Raw genomic sequence first — 11,434 nt, forward strand, 5'->3', positions numbered from 1 at the left:
CACTAGTAGATCACACCTGTAATCCTAGCTACTCAGGAGGCTGAGATCTGATGATCGAGGTTCAAAGCTAGTTAGGACAATAAAACCTATGCGACTCTTTCTCCAATTAATCACCAAAAAATCTGGAAGTGAGCTATGGCTCAAGTGGTAGTCCTATCCTTGAACAAAAAGTTCAAGTACAATATCCAGGCCATGAGTTCAAGTCCCAGGACTGGCACACAATCACATACATACACAAAAACCCACACAGAATAATGACAAAGAGGACCAAAAGTGGTTGATAAGTGGGTTTATATTTTTAAAGTATGTATGCTTTTTTTTGCTAGCATCACTATTTATTAACAGATCCAGTTACAAAAATAGCATGACAGACACCTCAGTTCATCTTCCTAAGAAGCCTACTGACCTGTCCCTCCCTGATGCCAGCATCTCAACCTTCTACAAAGTGAGTGGTCTTCTTCATGCCACCTCGTGGAGAAGATAACTTGAAGGGCCACAGGCAGTTACTTGCTTCCTTGAAGTGTTTTTCAACAGTATAGATCTCATTAAACAGATCCTCTATACAGATGATGCCATATTTACCAAGAGATCGAGCAACCAAAGTACTATCAGTTAAGGCAATTTGCTTCTTACTGATTTTGTCATAACCATGCTTATAGATGAGCTCATTTACTGACTTCAGGTTTGGGTACCCCCATGCAATATATGGTTCCACAATCTCAGCATCTTATTTTAAGCCTTATTGAACTTAACGAAGGTGCCATTGAAGATCTGGCAAAGGCAAAGAAACTGCAAAGCCTTACAGACCTTTGGATTCACACCACTGATACCTCTGATTCTGATGACAAATGCCAATTTAAGTACTGCAGGTACATAGAAACTGCCCACTTTTGTAGCCATTCTAGCCATTTGGATCTCAGTTCTGTACATTGCCTGTATTCCTTGTGATAATGCCTAGCTTTTTCATAGATGAACTTTCTCCTTGTCTTTCAAAACCTCTTCTGGGCACCTTTCTTTCTCAGGCACCTTATTTTCAGCTCAGCAAAATTCCTTCTTTCTCTTAAGGGTGTCTGGCACAGCAAGAACCTTCTTTTTATTCTCTTCAATACCCTCCATGGTTCCAGGTGGAAAAGAAGTAAATTATGTATACTTTTGTGTGTACTCTTCTGTTCTATTAATACTTTTAAACCTGAAGATTACACAAAGCAAGAACTGTAAGAGTGAATGCCTGTTATATATATATATATATATATATATATATATATATATGTATGTATATATGTATGTCAAATGCTTTATGACAATAATAGCACAAAAGTGAGAGGAGAGGGACAGGGACAAGGATGGACAGAAATATAGCAATGTACCACATCAGCTCAGTTTGGGTGAAAGCCATCCCCAATATATTCACATCATGGCAGAAAGTCACATCTGACAGAGATTTAGAGACTGGTGCCTACAGATGCTTGCCAGAACATACCTCTAATGACATAAGAACCCACACCAAGACTCCCTCCCAATAGTTCCACTTTCTCCCAAAGTGCCACCCTGGAGAGTAAATCCTTACTCACAGTGGACCCAAAAGGAACATAACCACACAATTAACTACATCCAAACCACAGCAATAGCCTACCTTACACTGCCACTATCCACACAGAATGAGCAAGAAATGCAAAAATTATCATTGCTTACAAACCTGCATGTGTATCTCTGATCATTATCTCAATCTGCATCACTAGAAGTGACTTGATCTAAATGTATAATATATTGTCAAATTGTTCTCCAGAGACTTATTTAAACCAATTACCATTGCTACCACAGAATACCAACACAAAGTATCATTTCATTAAAAAACAATCTTTTGGTGCCAGAAATGGTGGCACATACCTATAATCTTAACACTACAGAGAGTGAAGTAGAAAATTGTGAGTTCAAGCCAATCTGAGCTACATATTGAGACTAGGCCTCATTTTAAAAAAAAAAGGTTTTTCCAATGTAGCAGGAGATTAATAGTAAACTGTGATGCATGAATTTGCATTTCATTCATTATTATTAGCATTAAGACATTTTTGTAAACAATATACATTTCTTTTGTGCTGGTCCTGAAGACTCAGGCACTGTCCCTGAGCTTTCGTGCTCAAAGCTAGCACTCTCCCCTTTGGTTAATTGGAGATAAGAGTCTCGTGGACTTTTCTGCCCAGGCAGATCCGGTGCCAGGCCAACCTGTTGACTATTTTAATGTTGTTTTTTGAGAAGAATCAGTGTAAGTCATTACTCCCTGACCCTTTGTTTTTCTAATGTTTCTTGTGTTGTTTTGTCTTGAGACAAAGTTATACTAGTTGCTCAGGCTTTCTCAAATTCTTGGACTCAAGCAATCTTCTACCTCAGCCAACCCAGTACCTATAATTGTAGAAGAGGAAATGTGTAAGACACAGCTCTTACACATTATGTCTGTTAGTGTGTGTGTATGTGTGTGCATGTGTATGAGTGTGTGTGTGCGTGTGAGAGAGGGAGAGAGAGAGAGAGAGAGAGAGAGAGAGAGAGAGAGAGAGAGAGAGCTCTTAAGCACACAGGGGCTGAAAGCTAAGGGCACTGTCCCTTAACTTTTTCATTCAAGGTATTTTACCACATGAGTGACAGTACCACTTCCAGCTTTTTGGCAGTTAACTGGAAATAAGAGTCTCATGAACTTCTCTCTCTGGGCTGCCTTCAAACTGCCATCCTCAGATCTCAGCTTACTGAGTAGCTACAGCTTTTTTATGTCAGAGTGTTTTGTTTCTTTGCTTTTGAGGTTTGCTTTTATTCTGAGTTTCTTATATATTTTGGAAACTAACCCCTTATCAGATGTATGTTTATATTTTCTCTTTTCTTTTCCATTGTTCTACATGTGTGTTTTAATGACAATAGCATGCTATTTTGATTACCACAGCTCTGTAGTTTATTATGAAGCGTAATCCCTTCTACCTTGTAGTTTTTGCTCAATATGGCCTTAGCTATTTGTAGTATTTGGAGATTTCATACAAGTTTTAGGATCATTTTTTTGTTGTTCAATAAAGAATATCGTTGGTACTTTGATAAAGATTACATTGCATCTGTAGACCGCTTTGGGTAATAGAAGCATTTGCACAACACTAGTTCTTTCAATCCATGAACACAGTATGTTTTGCTCTGAGTGTGTGTGCACGTGCATGTGTGTATATGCAGCTGTGTGTGTGTGTGTGTGTGCTCTTTCTCTCATCAGTGTTTTACAATTTTCTTTGCAGAGATCAATCACCTCTGGTTAACTTTATTGTTTTGTAGCATTGTGTTGTTTATTTTGTTTGCAGCTATTGTGAATGGGATTGCTTTCTCTATTTCTCTTTTGTAAAATTTGATATTTGCATATAGCAAGCATTTTGTATGTTTGTTTTGGATCCTGAAACTGAATTTATTTATTAGTTCTAATAGCTTTCGGTGGCATCTTCAGGTTGTCTTTTTTTTTAATACTAGGGTTTGAGCTCAGGGCTCTGGGCTTGCTTTGTAAGCAAGCACTCCTATCATTTGAGCTACTCACCAAATCGAGTCTTTGGAATTTTCTATATGGAAGCTCCCACCTTGTACAATAGTGACAAATTGGCTTCCTCTTTTCCAGTTTGTATGCCTTTATTTTTTCTCTTGATAAAATTCTTCTTGTGAAATTTTAATCTCAATAATATAAAGCTATACTATTTCTGCCAACAATACTCTCCCTAGACTTTTACTTTCCTGGAAGCTTCCAAGATATTTATCTAGTACTTCTTAAATCTCAGAAAAAAAGCAAAACTCATCCAAAGGCACTTTAGCACCTTTTAGAATTTCTAACTACTTCAAATTTACACTAATCCAGTTCTGCATCCACATGTTATTAGATATCATTTCTTCTTAAAGTCAAAGATGGCAAGAAAGTAAAGTTAAAGGAGGATGTTCTTTGTTTAGCATTTGAGATTATACCTCAAGAAGGACTAAGAAAATACATGACCCCTCCAACTTTCAATTATCATGCAAATGATACCTTTAGACAGAAATTATAATTATAGATAGCAGAGGACTACATATAAGCATATATTCTACCATATATTATACTGATAATTACAAAGCTGTGAAGCTTATCCTTGCCAGACCCAAGAGATAAATATACAGAATATGCTACTATTTTATTTTAAACTCAGACTTACAGAATATGGAACAAACATACACAAATCCTGTCTGAATTTACATGTAGTCCTTTGCAGAAGACTTCCTTTGGGTTTTCAGAGGTGAAGATATGCACTTTTTATTGTAGAAAATAGGAATATCATGATCCCCAAGGCTTGACTTTCATGTAATACATACCTAACTCTAGAAAACTGTCTTTTTTCAATTGTGAAAATACTGTACAGAAGGGTTACAATTACATGGGCAAGATAATGAGTACATTTCTTATCAAGCATTGTAGCCTCCTCCTTTGTTTCCCCTTCCCATCCCTTCCCATCCTCCCCCCCCCCCCGTTCCCCCACCCAATCCTCCTCCCCCCCTCACCAAAGTTGTAAAGTTCGTTTTTGACATAACGACTTGTACATCTCATTGTTGCAATGGGTCCACCTGTATCCCTATTTAAACGATTTGTTTTTCCCCTTCCCCTCCACAAATTATACCTACCTCAAATACAGTGAAAGCAGGGGTTATACCGTGGGGGAGGGACATACAAAACAACAAAGAAATAATCTTATAAATGTGTTAGAAACAATCGCATGAAAGAAAAAAAAGCATTTGAATACATATCTTAGGGTTCATTTCCCTAACATCAACTTATCTGACCTTTTCTGCTTGACTCAGACATATTGCAAATAAGGGAAACCATAGGACCTATGTTTCTTTGTGCCTGGTTTACTTCACTTAATATAATTTTTTCCAATTTTTTCCATTTCCTAACACATGGGGCAATGTCATTCTTTCTGATGGAGTCATAGAATTCCATTGTGTATATATACCACATTTTCTTGATCCATTCATCTACTGAGGGGCATCTGGGAGAAAATTGTCTTTTAAGATTGCTGTAGTTTGGGGATACAAGCACAGCTCAATTGGTAGAATGCTTACCTTGTAAGCATGAAATAAAACTTTTCTTTCTATAATTTGGTATCAGATATTTGTTATAGTAACAGAAACTTAGTATTACAAGGACTCTTTACACTAGAAAGTATAGCAGTATCAGTACTAGCACAGACAGAAAATCATTTCAATTTGATTTATCAGTCCATAGACAGGCTTAAGTCATCTGATTTGTAATATAAAAGGTGCCTGTCACTTTGTAAATAAGTTTTCATTTTCTTTACTATCCTTTCAAAAGTTAACTCATGAGAGGATACTTATTTCCTAATTTTCATTAACAATGACTAGTCTTCATTCTAATCTCTGATGACTGCATTCTGACTTCATGTTAACTTCTGATATAATAAAATAAGGATATTATGAGAACACTGCTAAAACGTCTTGGTTGTTCCCAAGTTTAGGACTTAAATTGCTTCAATTTTACAATTATGCTTTGTTTCTTTTTCTCCCAAGAGTTAAGATCGTGACTTTCATTTTAATACACATGGAAATTTGAAGTCTTCCACTCAGGGCAACTTCTGATTTGTGCTATGGGGAAGTCAGACTAGTCAATGGCATGTTTCAGTGATCTTTAATTGCATGTCTGACTATGTTTGCAAATAAGACTCATTGTAGTCTTGGCTTATTAAATAAATTTTCTTATTCTACCTTTCTCAGAGAAGGTGCATCTGGGAACTGTGGAATTTGAATCCAAGTGATTACACTTCAAAGATTTGCTATCTGGGTTACAATTACAAAAATCCAATAATACAGTTTATTATCTCCTATTCCAAGTCTTTGACTTATAATCCTATAGATTGCTGTCCTGATTTATTCCCCAGATTGCTCTAAAAAGGGCAGCATCGGTAATCTTCATTTACAAATTACTGCATCTTGTTGTCAGTATCTTCTAAAATATTATTCTCAGCATATGTGATTCATGAAGACAGGCAGATGGTAAATTTCCCTTTGGCAAAATGCATTCCAACTCTTCCATTCTGTCGTCCTTTTGCAAGTTCTTACTGTCAGGAGTGCTTATTCTTAAGGAATTAGGTAAGATAATGTCTTTAAAAGTATGCTAGAAACATAGGTCCCATGGTTTCCCTTATTTGCAATAACTAGTATATGTCTGGGACAAGCAGAAAAGGTCAAAAGCTATATACATATGACCAGATAAAATGAAGTTAAGCAAAATGAACCCCAAGATAAGGCTCAAATTGTTTTCCTTTCTTGCTATTGTTTCTAACATATTTATAAGATGATTTCTTTGTTACTTTGTATGTCCCTCCCCCACGGTATAACCCCAGTTTTCACTGTATTTGATGTTGGTATAATTTGGGGAGGGGAAGTGAAAAAACAAATTGCTTAAATAGGGATACAGGTTGACCCATTGCAACAATGAGATGTACAAGACGTTATGTCAAAAAACGAACTTTACAACTTTGGGGGGATGAGGAGGGAGCGGGGAGATGGGAAGGGATGGGAAGGGGAAACAAAGGAGGAGGCAACAGTGCTTGATAAGAAATGTACTCATGGGGCTGGGAAGGTGGCTCAGTGGTAGAGCACATGCCTTACATGCCAGAGGCCCTGGGTTCGATTCCTCAGTACCACATAAGCAAAAAGAAAAAAAAAGCCAGAAGTGGCAGTGTGGCTCAAGTGGTAGAGCGCTAGCCTTGAGCTGAAGAGCTGAGGGACAGCGCCCAGGCCCAGAGTTCAGGCCCCATGACTGGACCCAAAAAAAAAAAAAAAAAGAAATGTACTCATTACCTTGCTCATGTAACTATAACCCCTCTGTACAGTATTTTCCCAATTAAAAAAAAACTTATTTAAAAAAAGAGTATGCTAGGTTAAAGACAGAGGACAGATTCATTCCTCTTGGTTATGGTTCAGTTACATTCAAAGGAACCATAGATCACTGAGATGTTGAAGGTCACACAAATGCCAGCTTGTAGTATATGCTCTCTTCATTTGTTCCAAACAGCTACTGTTATGCATTTAGCTGGCAAGTTAAAACATGCCCTGCACTGGTGGGTCACTAAAAGCCCCTCTGACTGTCTTCATTAGTTACTATTTCACACACAATGGAGCCAGAGACTCAGGAAGATCTCTGTGTCTACTAAATGATGGCATGAGAAGTTTGAAGAAAAAAAATAAGCAATTATAAACTTGCACCATCTAAAGAAACCTCATTTATTTAGAAATGCCCCTTTGGAGTCAATGCTTCCCTGTTGCTTTTCTGATTTTGTGACACAGAAGAGATGAAGAATGTGCATACATATGAGCTGTTATTATTAACTCTGTCTCAGGCCAGGAAACTTCCTTTGGTGACCTCCTGGACCTTTGTCCAAGCTTCAACAAAACCAAAATAGAGGGTTCCATGACTTTCCAACAGAAGAAAACTGCATCCCTAACCATCTTTATGAAAGCTTCTGTTCAGTTCTTGATTGACTTCCAAACCCATTAACAAATAACTAATTTGGTGATAATAGGCTTGAAGATGAAAACATGTCAGGGGGATATCTCTAATTTAAATTCTTTATTTCTCCTTTCTCCTCCTTTCTCCCTTCTTTTCTGCCCCCTTTCACTTGCAACAAGAAGCTGGGGCATGAAATCTAAATATTCTTCAAGATGCGATTTTAAATGTTGCACAGAAACAACCACAGTTGACAAGAGCAGTCAGCCAAAACTCAATAATTAGTGGAAAGAAGTAACCTAGCTATAAGAACTTTCAGAGAACCAGATGAACTGCCTCCTTCATGTTCTTATCCCTCAGGACCTGTCTCTGTGCTCAGGGTCCCAAGTGCATGACTTTCAGTCACAACTCTGAGATGGAAGCGCTAAGAAAATACAACCAGGGGCTTGGAAGGTGGCTCAGTGGTAGAGCACTTGCCTTGCATGCCTGAGGCCCTGGGTTCGATTCCTCAGCACCACATAAGCAAAAAGAAAAAAGCCGGAAGTGGCGCTGTGGCTCAAGTGGTAGAGCGCTAGCCTTGAGCTGAAGAGCTGAGGGACAGCGCCCAGGCTGAGTTCAGGCCCCACGACTGGACCTCCCCCACCCCCCCCCAAAAAGAAAATACAACCAAACACCACCCAGCAGTAACAAACACTGACATTCTTTGTGGTATGAAGTGCAGAGGTTCAAACAGGCTAAGAATTCTAATGTTGTGACCAAGGTACCTTGGTTTGGAAACAGGTCCTACAAAAAAAAAAGTGACTCTAGCCTTTGTTGAGAAGTTCCTTCCTGGGTCTAATTTTCTATTCTGTTTCTCTCCTTTTCTTATAATGCTTTTAACATCAATAGACCCACCTTTGACCACTCAGGATGCAAAGTGCACAACTCCAAGAGGCATCACAAAGGTGCACATCAGAGTCCTCATGGATTGTGCTCACACACATCGGTACATGCCACACGGCCCAGAAGGCAGTGAGAACAATGAGCAGGCATTTGTACCAACCAATGGTAAACCCAAAGGTCAATAAGGATTAGAGAGGATAAATAGACAAGGGACAAGAATGTAGACTACAGAAAAGAAAACTTGAATTGTGTTATATAATGTGGAAATCATTCTCTGTGTTCTGTCTCTTTTGATCCTCAGAAGAATCCCAAGAATTTGGAGTCATGCCATCAGTCAGGAGGAAACAGAGACCAGTGAAGTTTAGAAACTTGCTCAGTGTCAAACATCCAGGACTTGATGAGCTAGGAACTTGAATTGAAATGTCTAAATCTATATTTTTTAGCATTATTGACCACATCGTATCACCTAATATGTAAATTGGGAGAGAAACAAAAAGATCAGCCACAATCTACACAATCACCACAAGGCATCAAGGAAGCATTTAGTTAAATAAGATGGAGGGGCTCTTTCTTTTAGGAAACTTGCAAGGGGGAGGAACTGATTAAAGTTCCTAAGATGTTCCAAGTAGACGGATCTTTACATTTTATTCATATTTTGAGATTACCAATCATTTTGAGGTCTCTGCTTATGTTGTTCACAAATGAACACATTGAATACATTGCCTCTCACATATAGCTTTACAGTGAAATAAGATGAGTAAATCAGAAATAACTGACTTATTCTAGCCTCTGCTTCCCTACCTTAGCAGAGAAGCATGTATTGTAAGGGCCTATCAACCACACATTACAATGGATCCTTCCAGAAAAGTTGGGCAGTGGAAGGAAGTACTTACAGAGGGACATGGGATACTGGAAAAGGAGAAGAATCACCCAAAAGCTAGAAGAATCTGGTGTTATTGTCAGTGAGTGATTTGTCTCACTTCGGTGCCTCTGGGAGGGAGACGTGAACTTCAAAGCATGTGTCTCTGGTATGCATGGTGGGCCAGATCTTGAGACCCTGTGTTCCCACCATCTTTTGTTAGCTCACAGTCATAACTGTTATAACTCTATCTTTATAATTCCAACTTGTATTCCAACAGTATAAAGTTCCATGCCTAATTTATTTTCCTCATTTCTACCCAACAGCAATCAACATCATAGTTCCTATTTTAACAGTTCTATGGTAAAATAGAGTAAGGCACGTTATTTGTTGGTGTGAGAACTTACATTTTATTATCCATTGAATACTGACTTGTAGAAGAGGATAGTCAGTATTTCCCAAGTTAAGGCTAGTGAATGTCCGAAGTTGATGTTAAAAAGCAAATATACAAGCTGGGCTCCGGTAGCTCACAACTGTAATCCTAGCTACTCAGGAGGCTGAAATCTGAGGATCACGGTTCAAAGCCAGGAAAGATTGTGAGAATCTTATCTCCAAAAAACCATCAGAAAACTGGAAGTGGCACTGTGGCACAAGTGGTAGAGTGCTTGCCTTGAGCTAAAGAGCTCAGGGATAGCGCCCAGGCCCAGAGTTCAAACCCCATGACCGACCAAAAAAAAAAGTAAATATACAAAACATACATGTGAAATGCAAATTTCAGATAAAAAAAATGACTGTTTTGTTCAATATGTACTTGTGCACAGACTCAATCAGATTAAAAAATAAGGGAATGTTAGGAATGTCTCTTAAAGAGCACATATTCTTGCCAGGTACTTGGCTCATGCCTGTGATCCTAACTACTCAGGAAGCTAAGATCTAAGAATCACAGTTAGAAGCCAGCCGGGGAAGAAATGTCTGTGAGACTCCTATCTCCAATTAACCTCCAAAAAGCCAGAAGTGGAATTGTGGTTCTACAGGTAGAACACTAATCTTGAGCACAAAAGCTCAAGGAAAATACCTCAGCCATGAATTCAAGCCCCAACACACACACACACACACACACACACACACACACACACAACACACACACACACAGCCCAGAAATATCATTGCAGGCAGCTTTAGAAAATACAACTTGCTACATACTCAATTCCATTACTCTTCCCCTTAGTGAATATTCATCATTTAAATATTGCTTCAAACATTACTTCCTCTGGGAAGACTTTCCCATCCAGCTATAAGTTTTCCCTTGTCCATAAACTTCTGCATCCTCATAATATTTGTGTGTGTGTGTGTCAGTATGTGTGTGTGTGTGTGTGTATGAAAGTAGTGGGGCTTGAACTAAAACACACTTTTATATTCAGCTTTTTGCTGTGTAGTTGGAGATAAGAGTCTCAGGTTTATCTGCCTAAGCTGGCTTCAAACCATAATCCTCATATCTCAGTCTCCTGAGTAACTAGGATTACAGATGTAAGCCACCAGCACCCATAATGCTTTGACTTAACTGTTGTGGAAGATACATGAAAAAGAGATCTTTCTGATTTTCCAATAGTGGCATTTTCAGGGCAGTGTATTCCACCTGCACATAGGAGACACGCCACCAATATTCATCAGTGCTTAAACAAAATACATCAGGATCTAGACATACACCAGAGTAAGATACCACAGCTGAAGTAAATTGCAGTGGAGCTGTGAATTGCTACTGTGAACTTAAAATTTAAATAAATGCTATTCTTCTTTATTCTATATCCGAATAGTCTCCAACAAAGAGTTAGAAAAGAAAACAAAGGAAAAACAAATAAAAAAGAAAGGAAAATACATCAAAAGGCATTACTTGAAATATTTTATTCATTAACATTTTTATTAGCATATGTTTGTTTTTTCAGGTTTTTAAAATGCTTTTACTTACTTGAAAATCTTCACTGTATTCTCAAAGAACTATCTGGATCCTTTGGTAATATTAGGGTACCATAAACTTGAGAGAGGGAAAAAATAGCTTTCATAATATAAATAATCAAACACAGATGTAGTTCATATTTGAGAGGGAACTGAATTACTGCTACTGACAATTTTAGATTTGTATCTGCTCCATTTCTAGATGCAAAAAAGGAGACTAAGAGAGGTTTTGCCTATCA

At 38.1% G+C, this 11,434-nt stretch overlaps 1 pseudogene; it reads right to left on the bottom strand.

Annotated features, from left to right (window-relative positions):
* Positions 1 to 376: 376 nt before the first annotated feature.
* On the bottom strand, positions 377 to 1,116 carry LOC122112191 (annotated as a pseudogene).
* Between the last annotated feature and the right edge of the window lie 10,318 nt (positions 1,117 to 11,434).

This window comes from Dipodomys spectabilis, unplaced genomic scaffold, assembly GCF_019054845.1.
Source record: "Dipodomys spectabilis isolate Male_0828 unplaced genomic scaffold, ASM1905484v1 ptg000092l, whole genome shotgun sequence".
Classification (NCBI taxonomy): Eukaryota; Metazoa; Chordata; class Mammalia; order Rodentia; family Heteromyidae; genus Dipodomys; species Dipodomys spectabilis.